Genomic DNA, 14,726 nt, shown 5'->3' with positions numbered 1-14,726 from the left:
GTCCTTCTCGCATGAACAGAGAGCAACAATACCCGAAGTCCAAAGGTGCAAACAATTCGATGTTTATTGGGGTGAACTTCCAGCAAGCATGATTCCAGTTTCCTTCCTTAGTATCCTCCTTCCCAGCTCTGACACCACAGAGCCTTACACCTGTGTCCCTGTTCCCATTCCTGCCCTTAGCCAAACATGAGTCCAATTTCCTTACCCCCATTCCCTGTTCCCATCTCCCTCCCCCATCCACCCTCTCCACCCACACCCACTCACTTCCTCATTGACTACAGATTATATAGTAAAACTTGAGTTCTGCTTAGCTATACCTTAACCAATCATTTTCCTGAAATTTAACTAACCAATCCTAACATATTGTAACATGATTATGTAACCATTATATCCCACCACCTTAAATAGTTTACACCCAGCAAAATTAATTATACAGCAGACAGGAACAATCACAGAACCAGACAGAGATTATACAGACAAACAATAGCAAAGTGGGAACTATAATGAGAAGACAATACAGAAATGAGGATTTCACGTCCCAGCTATTGATAAGTGAGTTCTTGCTAGACAGGATGCTATCAAACTAAGTTTCCGTTTACATTTTCTAGGCACTTCCCTTTCTCTGGAGGTGATAGGAACTATCAGGACAGGATTGTATTCCTAACAGCCCAATAGCACCTTATTTCAATGTGACTAGTTTGGAATGTGAGGATGTGACCATTCACTTCCCAGTTTATGGCTGCCTGTTGCTTAGCCAAAGGCCTTAGCCTAAGAACAGGGCCTCAGACTGTCACAGTAAGAGAAGGCCCTTACACCGGCAGACAGTGATTTTGATTCTTTCTTTTATACCTCTATAACTAGCCAAGTGATAAGAATACACCTAAATTCTTAGAGTATAGGCCTTTACAGACAGACCTGAATATCTTTATCCTAACAGGCAGCTGCCCCAAAGACCTCTATCATATCCCTCCTTAGTCACCTCTTTTCCAAGCTGAAAAGTCCCAGCCTGATTAATCTCTCCTCATACGGAAGCCGTTCTATGGGGTGGTGAATGCACCAGGTCCAGAGTGTCACTGCCTTGGTACAAAGGGAAGGTGAGCCTGCTCTTCCCTAGTGATTTATGTAAAACATACATGCAGTGTTCTCTATCATAATGTTTAGATGCTTCCCCCGATCAGTGGGAGAAAATGTGAACAAGCTTTCCTGACTGCTCTGGGTTCCAGTAAGTAGATATGCAATGTGGATTCGAAGGGGAACCATTTGCCTTGACTAATGTTTGTGTCCAGGAGGGCTCCCCATCCCAGTAGGTATGCATCTGTTGTCATTATTAACGTTGGGGGTGGTTGAGTGAAGGGAACTCCTGAGCAGACATTGTGAGAGTCTTTTTACCAGTTGAGGGAGTTTTTGACTGTTGAGGGCATCAATAGAAGTTTGTTTATACTGTGTGTGCTTGGTATGTGCTGAACCACCACTGAAACCAGTACATGTGGAGTCTCACGTGATTTATTACAAAGGTGCCTGCCACCATGTGTCCCGGTAGTTGAAGACTATTTCTGACCAAGGTTTGAGGGTTGGCCTGTCCTGTTGAGATTAAGTTGACTCAGGTGTTGAACCTGCATAAGAGAAGGAAGGCTTTGGCCTCTGCTCCATCTAGGTAGGCCCCTATAAATTCCAGATGTTATATTGGAGTTAATATGGTCTTTTGGATGTCTACTTTTAGAGCCAGTTGGAGGAATAGGTCCACAGTCTTTTGTGGGGGCGTCAAAGCATCATCAAAGGAGCATGCCTTGAGCAGGCAATCATCTAGATACAGGAATATTATCACTCTTTGTTTGCGAAGGAGCACCACAACAATAGAAAGGACCTTTGAGAACACTCTGGGTGCAGACAATGAAAGTTGTCTTGTCTCAGAGTGAATACTAGAAACCTTCTGTGGCTCGCGATATGGAAGTAAGCATCTTGTAGGTCAAGGGTCGAGAACCAGTCCCCATGGTCCAGAGATGGGATTATTGCTGCCAAAGTCACCTTCTTGAAGCGTTGTATCTTTACAAATCTGTTGAGTGATCTTAGATCCACAATGTGTGTCCAATCACCATTCTTTTTCAGTATCTGGAAGTACTTGGAGTTGAAGCCCTTTCCGCTGTGTTGAGTAGGAACTGGTTCTACAGCACCTAGGTTCAGAAGATAGCTTGTTTCCTTATGTAAAAGCTGCTCATGAGAAGGGTTCCTGAGGAGGGTCGGGGGGAGCGGTAGGCAGGAGTGAGGGAGGTAAAATGGATCGAAAATCCTGTGGAGATGATCTCCAAAACCCACTTGGTCCCAATTCTGATGAAAAAGAGTAAGGCAGTTGCCAAAGTAGTGGTGATGTTTGTGTTTTTGCAGCAAATTAAAATGGGGATGGTACCTCGGGTCCTCAAACAACATATCAAAAATTGTGCATAGATGTAGATGGCTGTGATGTTGATGACTGTGGGGGAGTTGATCTTCACTTTCATATTCATTGTGTTTTCTGTTGGGGTTCATAATGCCTTTGGGGAGGAGAAAATTGATCAGGCCAGGATCTCTGTGTCATCTGTGATTTATTATATCTTCTTTTTTGTGCAGGTGCATAAATTCTCAGTGAATGCAAAGTGGCTCTAGAGTCTTTTAGTATGTGGAGGGATTCATCCATTTTCTCTTCAGATAATTTGGATCGTTCAAATGGAAGGTCCTCCACAGTAGACTGGACTTTCCTTGGAAAGCCAGAAAGGTGAAGCCAGGAAGCTCCGCATGCCCACTGCTGTTGAGATGAAGCAGGCAGCTGTGTCAGGTGTTTAGAGAGGTGCCTGCAACAATGTCCTTGCAAGAAGCTGACCCTCAGTAGTGATCACGTGAAACTAATGGGAGATGGTCAATGAAGGTGTTTAATGTAGAATAATTGATATGGTTGTATTTTGCCATAAGAGCTTGGTAATTAGCAACCTTAAATTGCAGGGTCACCTAAGAATATGATTTTCAAGTTGTTTTAAGTTCTGTCATAGGATGTTGATTTAGCATGGTGCTGTCTGCCATGTTCATTTACAGCATCGATTACAAGGGATTTTGGGAATGGGTGGGAAAATAAAAGATCCGAGTCTTTAGAGGGAACATAATACTTTTATCTGCTCTCTTGCATGTGGGATGTACTGTGCCACATAGTCTTTGCTGGGTCCAGCGATACCTCGTTAATAGTGAGTGCAATACAGGCTGATGATGAAGAGTGTAGCATGTCGAACAGCTTGTGTTGCAACACCTTGACTTCTTCCAGTGGAATATGTAGAAAATCCACTTCTCTCTTGATGAAGTCTTGAAATGGTTTGAAGTCATTTGCCAAAGTTGGTGGGGGAGGCATAACAGCTTCAACAGGAGATGATGAAGAGATGTTAGTCACTGGAGTAATCCCTTTGTCTCATCTCACTGCCTGTTCTCCTCCTGTGGATCGGGAGACCTAGACAGAGAAGCAGTAGGAGATTGTCTTCTCCTATCGTGATGAGCAACACTAGGGGCCCTCAAGAATTGGGGTATAGACCAGTATGGTCACTGGGGTGGTGCAAAGGGCATTGATGGGTGCACCCAAGCGTGTCCATACCAACTGTGTGGGTCATGTCTCTCATGGTGGTAAGCTGGTTCTGCAGAGGTTTCTGGGTGATTCGCTCCCTGGTAGTGGGACAGAGAGCCTTCCAAGGAGACTGAGGAGAATCTGTCATCCTCCTCCTCCGCCTCGACACTGGGAAGAGGTGGAGCTGTCATGGATGCTGTGGGAGACTCCATTGGTACTGCATGTATGTCTGGGCACTGAGATGTGATCAGTACCAAGAATGTGTCGGTGCTGAACCGGGGCGACTCAGGTATCTCTGAAACCAACAAGTCTTTAGGCAAATGAAATGCACTGGGTTCTTCCGTCCTAAGTGCAGGACTCTGCATTATCCTTATTGATCCTCATCAGATTTCTTTTGGCCCAATCCTCCAATTTGTCTAGGTCCCTCTGTATCCTATCCTTGCCCTCCAGCGTATCTACCACTCCTCCTAGTTTAGTATCATCCGCAAATTTGCTGAGAGTGCAATCCACACCATCCTCCAGACCATTTATTTATCATTTACTTTGAACAAAACCAGCCCAGGACCGACCCTTGAGGCACTCCACTGGATATCGGCTGCCAACTAGACATGGAGCCATTGATCACTACCCGTTGAGCCCAACAATCTAGCCAACTTTCTACCCACCTTATAGTGCAGTCATCCAGCCCATACTTCTTTAACTTGCTGACAAGAATACTGTGGGAGACCGTGTCAAAAGCTTTGCTAAAGTCAAGAAATAATACATCCACTGCTTTCCCTTCATCCACAGAACCAGTAATCTCGTCATAGAAGGCGATTAGATTAGTCAGGCATGACCTTCCCTTTGTGAATCCATGCTGACTGTTCCTGATCACTTTCCTCTCCTCTAAGTGCTTCAGGATTGATTCCCTTGAGGACCTGCTCCATGATTTTTCTGGGGACTGAGGTGAGGCTGACTGGCCTGTAGTTCCCAGGATCCTCCTTCTTCCCTTTGTTAAAGATTGGCACTACATTAGCCTTTTTCCAGTCATCTGGGACTTCCACCGTTCGTCACGAGTTTTCAAAGATAATGGCCAATGGCTCTGCAATCACAGCCGCCAATTCCTTTAGCACTCTCGGATGCAACTCGTCCGGCCCCATGGACTTGTGCACGTCCAGCTTTTCTAAATAGTCCCTAACCACCTCTTTCTCCACAGAGGGCTGGCCATCTACTCCCCATGTTGTGATGCCCAGCGCAGCGGTCTGGGAGCTGACCTTGTTAGTGAAGACAGAGGCAAAAAAAGCATTGAGTACATTAGCTTTTTCCACATCCTCTGTCACTAGGTTGCCTCCCTCATTCAGTAAGGGGCCCACACTTTCCTTGGCTTTCTTCTTGTTGCCAACATACCTGAAGAAACCCTTCTTGTTACTCTTGACATCTCTTGTTAGCTGCAGCTCCACGTGCGATTTGGCCCTCCTGATTTCATTCCTACATGCCTGAGCAATATTTTTATACTCTTCCCTGGTCATATGTCCAACCTTCCACTTCTTGTAAGCTTCTTTTTTATGTTTAAGATCCGCTAGGATTTCACCGTTAAGCCAAGCTGGTCGCCTGCCATATTTACTATTCTTTCGACTCATCGGGATGGTTTATCCCTGTAACCTCAACAGGAATTCCTTGAAATACAGCCAGCTGTCCTGGACTTCTTTCCCCTTCATGTTAGTTCCCCCAGGGGATCCTACCCATCCGTTCCCTGAGGGAGTCGAAGTCTGTTTTCCTGAAGTCCAGGGTCCGTATCCTGCTGCTTACCTTTCTTCCCTGTGTCAGGATCCTGAACTCAACCAACTTGTTAGAGAGCTTATTCCTTCACTCTCTCACTTCCCTGGTCCTTCTCACATGAACAGAGAGCAACAATATCCGAAGTCCGAAGGTGCAAACAATTCGATGTTTATTGGGGTGAACTTCCAGCAAGCTTAAACACAAGTTCCTTTTCCTTATTTCCGAATCCCAACTTACTTCCTGTTTGCCCCTAATTTATATAGTAATATTCTTAGCTATACCTTAACCAATCATTCTTCTAAAATTTAACTAACCAATCCTAACATATTGTAACATGATTATGTAACCAATTATATCCCACCACCTTAATTAGTTTACACCCAGCAAAATTAATTATACAGCAGACAGGAACAATCACAGAACCAGACAGAGATTATACAGACAAACAATAGCAAAGTGGGAACTATAATGGCAAGACAATACAGAAGTGAGGATTTCACATCCCAGTATTGATAAGTGAGTTCTTGCCAGACAGGATGCTATCAAACTAAGTTTTCTTTTACATTTTCTAGGCACTTCCCTTTCTCTGGAGCTGATAGGCACTATCAGGACAGGATTGTATTCCTAACAGCCCAATAGCACCTTCTTTCCCTGTGACTACTTTGGAATGTGAGGATGTGACCGGTCGCTTCCCAGCTTATGGCTGCCTCTGTCGCTTAGCCAAAGGCCTTAGCCTAAGAACAGGGCCCCAGACTGTCACAGTAAGAGAAGGACCTTACATTGGCAGACAGTGATTTTGATTCTTTCTTTTATACCTCTAACTAGCCAAGTGATAAGAATACACCTAAATTCTTAAAGTACAGGCCTTTACAGGCAGGCCTGAATATCTATATCCTAACACTCCACCCCTTTTTTTCTTTTTCTTTTGGGATCCTCCTGCCCAGGTATCCCTGGAAAAGCATAGGACATATGGCGACACATTTCCTGATAGGGCCAGGCATCAAGGTGGCAGGTGTCGATGCTCCATCTGTCCCACTGCCCCTTGTGTAGTACCATGCCCTGCACCTTCTCTTGTACGGGCATACTACACCTATTCCAATTAGTGTTCCAGACTTCCCAGTATAGTGGGCCCGAGAAGGTTGGGTCCGGGTTGTCTAGTACACATAGGTGGGGGGGGGGCTTACTACATTACTTATAGGTTATAATTAGTGGCTGTTCTCTAGGGGGTTGTGCCCCCCTTGATCGTTTCCATATGCAATGTAACACACATATAGTTAACAATACACTAGCTGCTATGATAATCCACAGCAACACCGAGAGTCCTGACCACTGCAGTATGGTCCAACATCCTGGCCACCACCAAAAACACTGCTTCTCCTCCTTTGATAAGGTTAAAATTTTGTCAGCGCCATCCTGTAGTGTGTATTGTAAGTGTGTCCAACTGTTGGCGCTTGCAGCAAGTTGCTCTTGTAATCTTTGTGTACTTTTGTCCATATTGTGTGTCCATTGAATATCCACAGTGAAATTTGGTATTGTCCAAACCAATTCAACTACTTGGTACGGCATGGGGTAGTAGGTGCCGGTTCGATTGTTTACAACGATGAAGTCCACTGATCCATTGGTGCACCATAGTCCAGGTGGCAGTGTATAGAAGTTTATAATTTGGTCATACACTGGAAGGATTTTGCCTCCTAGTGTTATATTGCAGGATTGCATACATTCCCAACAGAATACACCGTACCCCATATACATTACCCCTAAATGCCCTCCCTTTGCAATAGGCCATTGATCCTGCTCCTCCATAGTCATAGAAGAGGGGCACATCCATATTCCTCCTCTGGATATACAACTGCTTAATGTGATGACAGTCCAATTTACACCATTCCAGCCCCCCCACCTATTCCCTAGTGGCTCCCAACGTGCTCCCCCTTCCCTACTAACTCCCATAGGGTTCAAGGGAACCACCTTATTTGCATTTCCTTCCCATGGTATCATAGTAACAATTACACAAGAACTGTCCCCATAGGTCGGGGATGTTATTTTCCAGGTAGATGGGTATGTTTTTGCAATTGTGGATAGATATGGGCTAGCCTCCCGATTTAATACTGAAGGCCATTGTTCTGACCAAGCATCTCTCATAATATCCATTAACATTATTAACTGAGCATTTTGAATACCTACGCACACTTCTCCCCATGTTAGTCTTCTGAAGCCATCCTCTACCCATGTCAACAGGTCCCCTGCCCAATGAGTTAACTGCAAGTTTACCTCTACTGCTGTCCTCCACCTTGTGGCAACTGCTGATAGTTGCTGTGCCATTAATTCATTAATTTGTTGTTGAAATTTCACATTTTGGCTTACTAATTGTTTGGTTACCCACTCGTCCCCCAGATTCCATGTACCCAGCATAGTGTTCCCCGCTGCCCACAACCCCCTTTTCCGACGACGATTCCAGGTGTGTCCCCTCACCCATGCATTGAATTGTTGTTTCAATCCTTTTATGTACATACTACAATTAGGATGGATTTGGTCCACCCACCATTCCTTGGGGCGTACCACCCATGTAATAGAGTGAAAGGACATGTTAAAAAGTGCTGGCTGCACCTGCTCCCACAATGGCTCCCATACATTTGCTCGTCGGGGAATATTCTTGGCTCCAGGCTGTGGCCACTTTAAATTTGGATTCTTCCAACTTGGCATCCATATCACCTGTAGGGTTACAGTCTGTAAAATGGTTAACTCCATCATACACCCAGCGTCCCAAAGGGGATTTTACGCCTAATGTAATATGTACATAACAATCACACCTTCGGGGATTATCTTCCATGGAAGTACCATTGTGGTTACATATGGTAACATCACACCCTAAATGTGGGGCCCTATTTTCCCAAGAGGGTTCATTTGCTCCAGGAGACCAGAGGGTTATATTCTTTGGACCCTCTGTAACAAACCACATAGCTGGGTAACTGTGTTTTCCACTATCATTAATCATGGCAGCACCCAGGGAGTACCATGCGATATTTCCTGATAAATTTGATATTCTCCACCTGGTTGGGATTCCCCCATCTAATCCATAAACCATATACCGACACTGCCAAATTCCTGTTGGAGTATTAGTGGTACATCTTTCTATGGGGAGATTCTCATAGTCTTCATTAGCTTTATTACCACAGGTTGCATGTGTAGCCGTCCATGTGTTTCCTCCTTTTGACACTTCACATCGTGGGATCTGAATAGAATTTGTAAATGTGACAATTGTGATTAGCACTAGTAATTCATAGAATCATAGAATCATAGAATATCAGCTGGGTAATCCAGCTACCCAGCCTCCAGGACCTGGTATGATTCTTTTCCCTCCCGCCAGATGGTGCAGGCCTCGAGACCAAGCCTGTGGGGATCAATGTGCACTTCTCCGGCCCAGGGCCTGTGGTAGGAGGCAGTAAAAAGAGAGAGAGGGTGAGCTGGACAGGTCTTGCCTGGCATCAAGACACACACACACACACACACACACTTCTTTTCCCTTGGTGCCAAACACAATGCAAGAAGGAAAAACAAAAGTTACGGTCACGCTCTACCGTGATGGCGGGGCTCTTTTTTTCGCATCTCCCACACCCCAGGGATCTGCTCTGAACCCCCTTCCCATGATGTTCTCGGAGCTACAATTAGAAGCATCCCAGTGCACCTGCACCCAAAATCGTCACTCTGCACAGGAGACTCTTGTCCCTTCCACTGGTCTTAACCCCGCAGAGCCCTGGGCCCAGCTAGGATGCACCTTATTATTCTTGAGTACTGGGGTGCTCATTCTCTCCTTCCTATCCCTCTTGGACTCCATCTGTGAGAGAGGACAGGGAAGTGTTTCAGACACAGACATCCTCCCCAGCTCTCTGCGCCCTGGGCTCACACCTGGTTGTCTCCCCAATCCTTGGCATTGTCCAGCATGTCTCCCTCCACAGAAGTCACCTGGCCTCGTCTTAGACACCATCTTCATATTGCTCTTCTCCTTCCCAGAGCTCCTGCTCTGCTCCTCAGACCCGTCTGTCCTCAGCTCTGCAGGCAGAGGGGAAGGGGCACCGTGGGATCACACACGCCCCATTCCAGACACCCCATCGCATCCACAGGGCTCCCAAATGGTTGAATATGAAAAGTGCATGAATATGCTGAAAATTGCCAGTTGGGGGGAGCTGAGCCCCTCCAAACACACACACACACCCTGCCCTTAAGGCAGGAGGGGGCAGGAAGGATTGAGTGGGATGCCCTCAGGGAAGGGGGCAGAGCAGGGTGGGGTGGAGGTGGGGCTGGGGCCTTGGGGGAGAGGGCAGAGCTGGGATGGGGGACCTACTGGCAAAACCAAAAGGCAGCACCTATGCCAGGCCTGATGTCAGGTTACTAACTTTCTGCACAATACCGAACCCCTTAGCCCCGCCCCTTCTCTCAGGTCCTGCCCTGCCCCTTCTCAGAGGCCCCGCCCCCAGTTCACTCCATTCTCCCTCCCTTGGTGGCTTGCTCTCCCCCACCCACACTCACTATCACTGGGCTGGGGCAGGGGGGTGGGATGCAGGAGGGGTGAGGGCTCTAATGGGGGGTGCAGGCTCTGGGGTGAAGCCAGAAATGAGGGGTTCAGGGTGCAGGATCAGGCACCGGGCTGGGGCAGGGGTGCAGGACCGGGTGAGGGCTCCGGCTGTGTGTGTGATCTTCCCCTTTCCCTGAGCCATGTGTCTTCCCCCCACGCACAAGGCCTCCTGCTGACGCACAAGGCCTCGTGCTGACGGGTCACCTGGCTCTCCGCTGACAGCTCAGGGGTCTGGGGTCCTCTGGCCCTGAGACCCCATTATAACTCCAGGGTTATTTCTCATGGGTTAAAGCCCAACTGATGCTGAGCTGAACACGTCCCTCATGGGTCTGGGGTTCAACAGTCCGAACTGGCTCTGCGTGTGGGTACAGTGCATGGGTCTGAGTGAGACCCATGCACCAACATGGCTGAAACACACAACTCTGCATCCTGGGGGTTTCTATCCCCCTCATTCCTCCCACGGGGGCCTGGCCCATCTCCTGTACGGCCAGAGACCTGAGGGGCAGCAGTCGGGGTGTTGGGAGAGGGTCTGTTTTCTGTGGCTAGTGACTGCCCCAGAGTCACTCCCACCAGCTCCGATTGCCTTGCGCAGCAGCTGCCGTCCTCTGAAGACTGGCTGGGGATTCGACTCGGAAGAGGCACTTGGGAGCTGGAGTGACCATAGGTCAGACATTGCAACATTAGAGCCAGAACATCCAGGTCTAGATTTTCAGGCCAGTCAAGACAACAAAATAATCCAGTGTGACCCCCAGACACATGACACCCAGCTGATCCAGGCAAGTCACTTGTGCCCCATGCCACAGGGGACGGCAAAAACTCCAATATCCCTGCCAATCTGACCTGGGGGAAATTCCTTCCTAACCCCCCAAAATGGATATCAGTGAGACCCTGAGCATGTAAGCAAGGCCCACCGGCCAAGCACCGGAGAGAAATTGTTTTCTATATCACCTGAGAGCACTTGCTTCAGCACCTCCTGCCCCCTCCTGTCACCTCCACGTGGAGTGGAGAATCCATCATTGCCCTGGGTACCTTGTTCCAATGTTTAATCACCCAATCTCAAATGTGTCCCAAATTTCTAATGTCAGTTTCTCTGGCATGAACTTCCAGCCATTGGTTCTTGTTCTGCCTTTCGCTGCTCAGTGAAAGAGCCCTTTCGTACCCAGGTTTCTCTTTGTGAGGGGATTTGCGCACTGTCATCAAGTGACCTCTTGGTCTTTGTGAGAAACTGAACAGATTCAGCTCTTGTATCGCACTGAAAGGCAACTTTTCAGCTCCTTTTTTTTTGGGGGGGGGGGTTTCTCTGTCCCCTGTCCAATTTTTCATTCTTCCTTTTAAAATGCGGCCAACACGACTGTATGCAAGATTCCGGTGTTGGTCTGACCATGGTGGTATACAGAGATATCTCTGGTGCCCTATTTCTAGTCACTATTCTCCTTGTCTGTGCATCCAAGGATGGCCACAGCATCGCACGGGGATTTCATGCTGAGTTGTATGTCCATTATGACACCTAAATCCTTTACCAAGTCACAGAAGTCCGGCCTTCCTCCATATTAAAGCTCAGTGTGTTTGAATGGACACAGCTTCCCAAGTGCTCCGTCACACACGCAAGGGAATCCCCCACTCAGCCACCTTCACCTGCTGCTGGTCTCTTTTCTCTTTCTTTTTCTCCAGGATCTGCATGTGTCATTCTGGGGGCAGTTCTCCTCCGCTCTTTGCCTGTGAGCAATGTGACCCCCCCTGGACAGACTGACCAACCCAGGATTCCTTCAGCCTGAAAGCAGAGGGGAGCCTTCACTCACTCCCTCTTTATGGCTCCAGTCTCAGGACCTAAATTCCCTGCCACAGCCCAAAAATCCACACTGGGTCCCACTCCTCTCTCTGGCGATTTCCCTTCTCCCACAGACCTGTCCTGAGGACACAGGCCTGGGGCCAGGTGAGCAGAGCCCCTGAGATTTCCCTTCGCAGTCTCTGAGGGTCAGGTCGCCCCATTATGCAGCTTGGTAATGTCGTCTTTTCTTCTCTTTCAGAAGTAAATTGTTGTATTTCTAGTCTCTTTATACGACCCCCCCGATTTGCTGCTTCCAATTCTCTGCTGTATACACCAACACTGGACTGGGTGAGGAGTCTGGAGCCATCCCGCACTGGGTACGTGGGAGGCTTGTAGGATCAGACCCTAAAATAGCTTTGGAGGGAAATTCTAACCCCGCCTTCCCATCCCAACCTGTGCAGAGGAGCTTTCGACCCCAATCCCTGCCTGTCACTGCCCCACACCCTTCCTGACGGCTGCCCTACTTCACTCTCTTCCTGCCATATTGGGTCCACCAATAAGTTGCCAGGGAAAGACAGTTCCCTTCTCTTACTGTTAAAGGTCAGGTGGGCCAGTTGTTGCTCTGTTGTCCTGCTGGGAAGCTCAAAATCAGGGACCCGCCTCAGGTAAAGGTGCCAATGCCCTCCCAGAAAACAAGCCACCCCTGCACAAAGGAGGAGGAAAGGGCCTGCCAAAGCCTGGGATTGAACCAGGGACTTTTAGATCTTCAGTCTAATGCTCTCCCAACTGAGCTACTTTGGGAGCTCCATGGCTCTCTTTTGGCCTGCTGCTTCTCTGTCCGGGATGTTTTTGTCAGCTGTGGCACACAAAAAGGACATCGTTGTGAGAGGCCCATGATGGCAAGACTCGCTTTTGCCTGCCTTGCTCAGCTTGACTTGCTTCCTCACCCCATTCCTGCCTTAGTTCCTAGGTTGACCTAGTGGTGGAAGGGGACGAGGGGCCAGTGGTACAGGGAGAAAGTTGAGCTGGACCCTGAGCTACACTCTACCCTGTGGCAAGAGTCTGGCCACCACTTGCCACCCCACCCTGTTGTCCTGGCTTCCCCTAATGGACATCATTTAGGGAGGGAAGTGGGGCTTCTGCCTCCCCTCCCCGATTTTCATACCGCAGAGGAGTGTGAACAGGAAAACAAATGGCTGCTCCACACTCCCACCAGAGGAACCCAACACCCTTAGCTGTGGCTGAGTGAGAAGTGTCTGTTGGGTGACAGGGCTGTCCCTGAGGAGCTAGAACAGCAGCTGCCGCCTCCCCCTTGGCTCCAGGCTGTGGGAAATGCTCATTGCCTAGCTGCATGGGCGGAAGCTGCTCCATTCTCTGGAGAGCGTCTGTATTGGTCTGTCAACACCCCATCTTCACTGAGCCAGTCTGATAAGGTCCCAAGTACCCCCTCTGGCTTGGCAGCTCTGAGACCCTCTCCCAGCCCTGAAGAAGAGCCCTGCCTGGCTCAAAAGCTTGTCTGTCTCCCCAAGAGAAGTTGCTCCTATAACAGTCATTACCTCCCCCGCCCTGTCTCCCTGGCATTCTGGGAACACGTGAGTGGCCACCCTCACAACCTGAGTTGCCCCCAGCCCCTCCCATCTTCCCCTAACCCCAACCCCCAAAGGCACCCCACCTGCAAACCCTATGGAGACTGGGGGGAGGCGCAGGGCAGGGGAGGGGAAATCCCGGGGCCACAAGCTCTGTAACTGGGTGAGGCTGCCCCTGAGCTGGGCGGGGAGAGGGAGTGAGCCAGTGCATCATGGGAGATGTAGGGTCTCCCCCACCTGCTGCAGGCCCCAGTGCATCATGGGAGATGTGGTTTCTCCCCTGCCTCCATCTCGCGCCAGTCACTGCCAGGCCCTGCCCCGCCTTCCCATCTTTCGAGCGAGGGGCCGGCAGGGCGACGCCGGAAGCAGAAGCTGCCGTGAAGCTGGGGAGGCCCCCCCCGGGGAGATGTTGTCTCCTCGCCCCGCCCCAGCGCGCTGCGGGGGGCGGGCTCCAGCCGGTGCAGTGCAGCGGGGACCCCCAGCCCTGCCCCTCCTGCCCACGCACTCCCCGGCCCTGCCCGGTCCCTGCTCCACTCGATCCCCAGCCAGGGAAATGGCGGGGTGCGCTTCACCCGCTGGGGGTCCGTTAGAGCGATTCCCGGAAGAGGTCGCTGCCGAACCGGAAGTTCCCCGTGGGACTCGAAAGGAGCGGGCACCGGGGCAACGTACTTCCGCTCCCTGCCGCCGGTCCGTTGCGCGCCCGGGTCCGCCCCTCACTTCCGGTCAGTGCTCCTGGTGGGGCTCTAGGGGCGCTGCGGGCTGGGGGAATGAGGCGGGAGGAGCCCGGGGTCCCCCAAACCCCAGCCAAGGCAGTCATATCCGGGCGCTGCACCCAGACCCTGCCGCTGCAGCCCGGCCCCGCCAGGGGGTGACTCGCGGTGCCTCTGGCTGTGCTGCCTCCCTGCCCGCTCCCGGGGCTGGGGCGGGGCCGGCCTGGGACACCCAGTGCCCGAGTGCCCCAGGGTTCGCACCCGCCCCCCAGCCCCAGCGTGTCATGGACCCGGGTTTGCCCCGAGCACCGCGGAGTCCCCGACCCCCGAGTCTGCAGCAGAACCGCGTGTCTGGCGTGACGCTGCGGGCCCAGGACATGCCGCCTTCAGAGGGTGCGGGGAGTCGGGGTCCCGCGTTGGCAGCCTCGGTAGGGCTGGCTGAGCCCCTCCACAAAGCTTCTCCTTCGCGGGGTCCCAGGCCGGGGAGTCCGTCACCCCGCAGCGCCAACGGGGGAACCAGCCGAGAGCCCCTCACGGGCGGGGGGGATGGGGGCTTTACGCGTAGGAAGCTGCTTCGCCGCGTTGCCCGGTTTGCTTTTCTTCTCCAGAGCTCGCAGCTGCTCTGTAAGGACAGGAAATAGCTTGTTTCATTATAAATCTACAAATATGTGATCAAAATCCTCCTTATTTAGAATAATATGGACACTGACCCTTGCCATGAACATGAAGACACTGAGTTTGGTGGTTCACGCTTCCT

The 14,726-nt window shown here is 50.2% G+C and overlaps 1 long non-coding RNA gene and 1 other non-coding gene across 2 annotated transcripts; both read right to left on the bottom strand.

The window, feature by feature from the left end:
* Nucleotides 1-5,515: 5,515 nt before the first annotated feature.
* Nucleotides 5,516-13,539, bottom strand: LOC140896049 (uncharacterized). The gene is made up of 3 exons (XR_012154431.1): nt 13,497-13,539; nt 9,239-9,382; nt 5,516-8,564 (listed from the first exon to the last, which is right to left on the bottom strand). It is a non-coding gene; the product is annotated as an uncharacterized lncRNA (long non-coding RNA).
* TRNAF-GAA (transfer RNA phenylalanine (anticodon GAA)) lies at nt 12,402-12,474 on the bottom strand. The gene has a single exon. It is a non-coding gene; the product is annotated as a tRNA-Phe (tRNA).
* Nucleotides 13,540-14,726: the final 1,187 nt, after the last annotated feature.

Source organism: Lepidochelys kempii, chromosome 12, assembly GCF_965140265.1.
Source record: "Lepidochelys kempii isolate rLepKem1 chromosome 12, rLepKem1.hap2, whole genome shotgun sequence".
Classification (NCBI taxonomy): domain Eukaryota; kingdom Metazoa; phylum Chordata; order Testudines; family Cheloniidae; genus Lepidochelys; species Lepidochelys kempii.
This window is presented reverse-complemented; position numbering and strand designations above follow the sequence as displayed.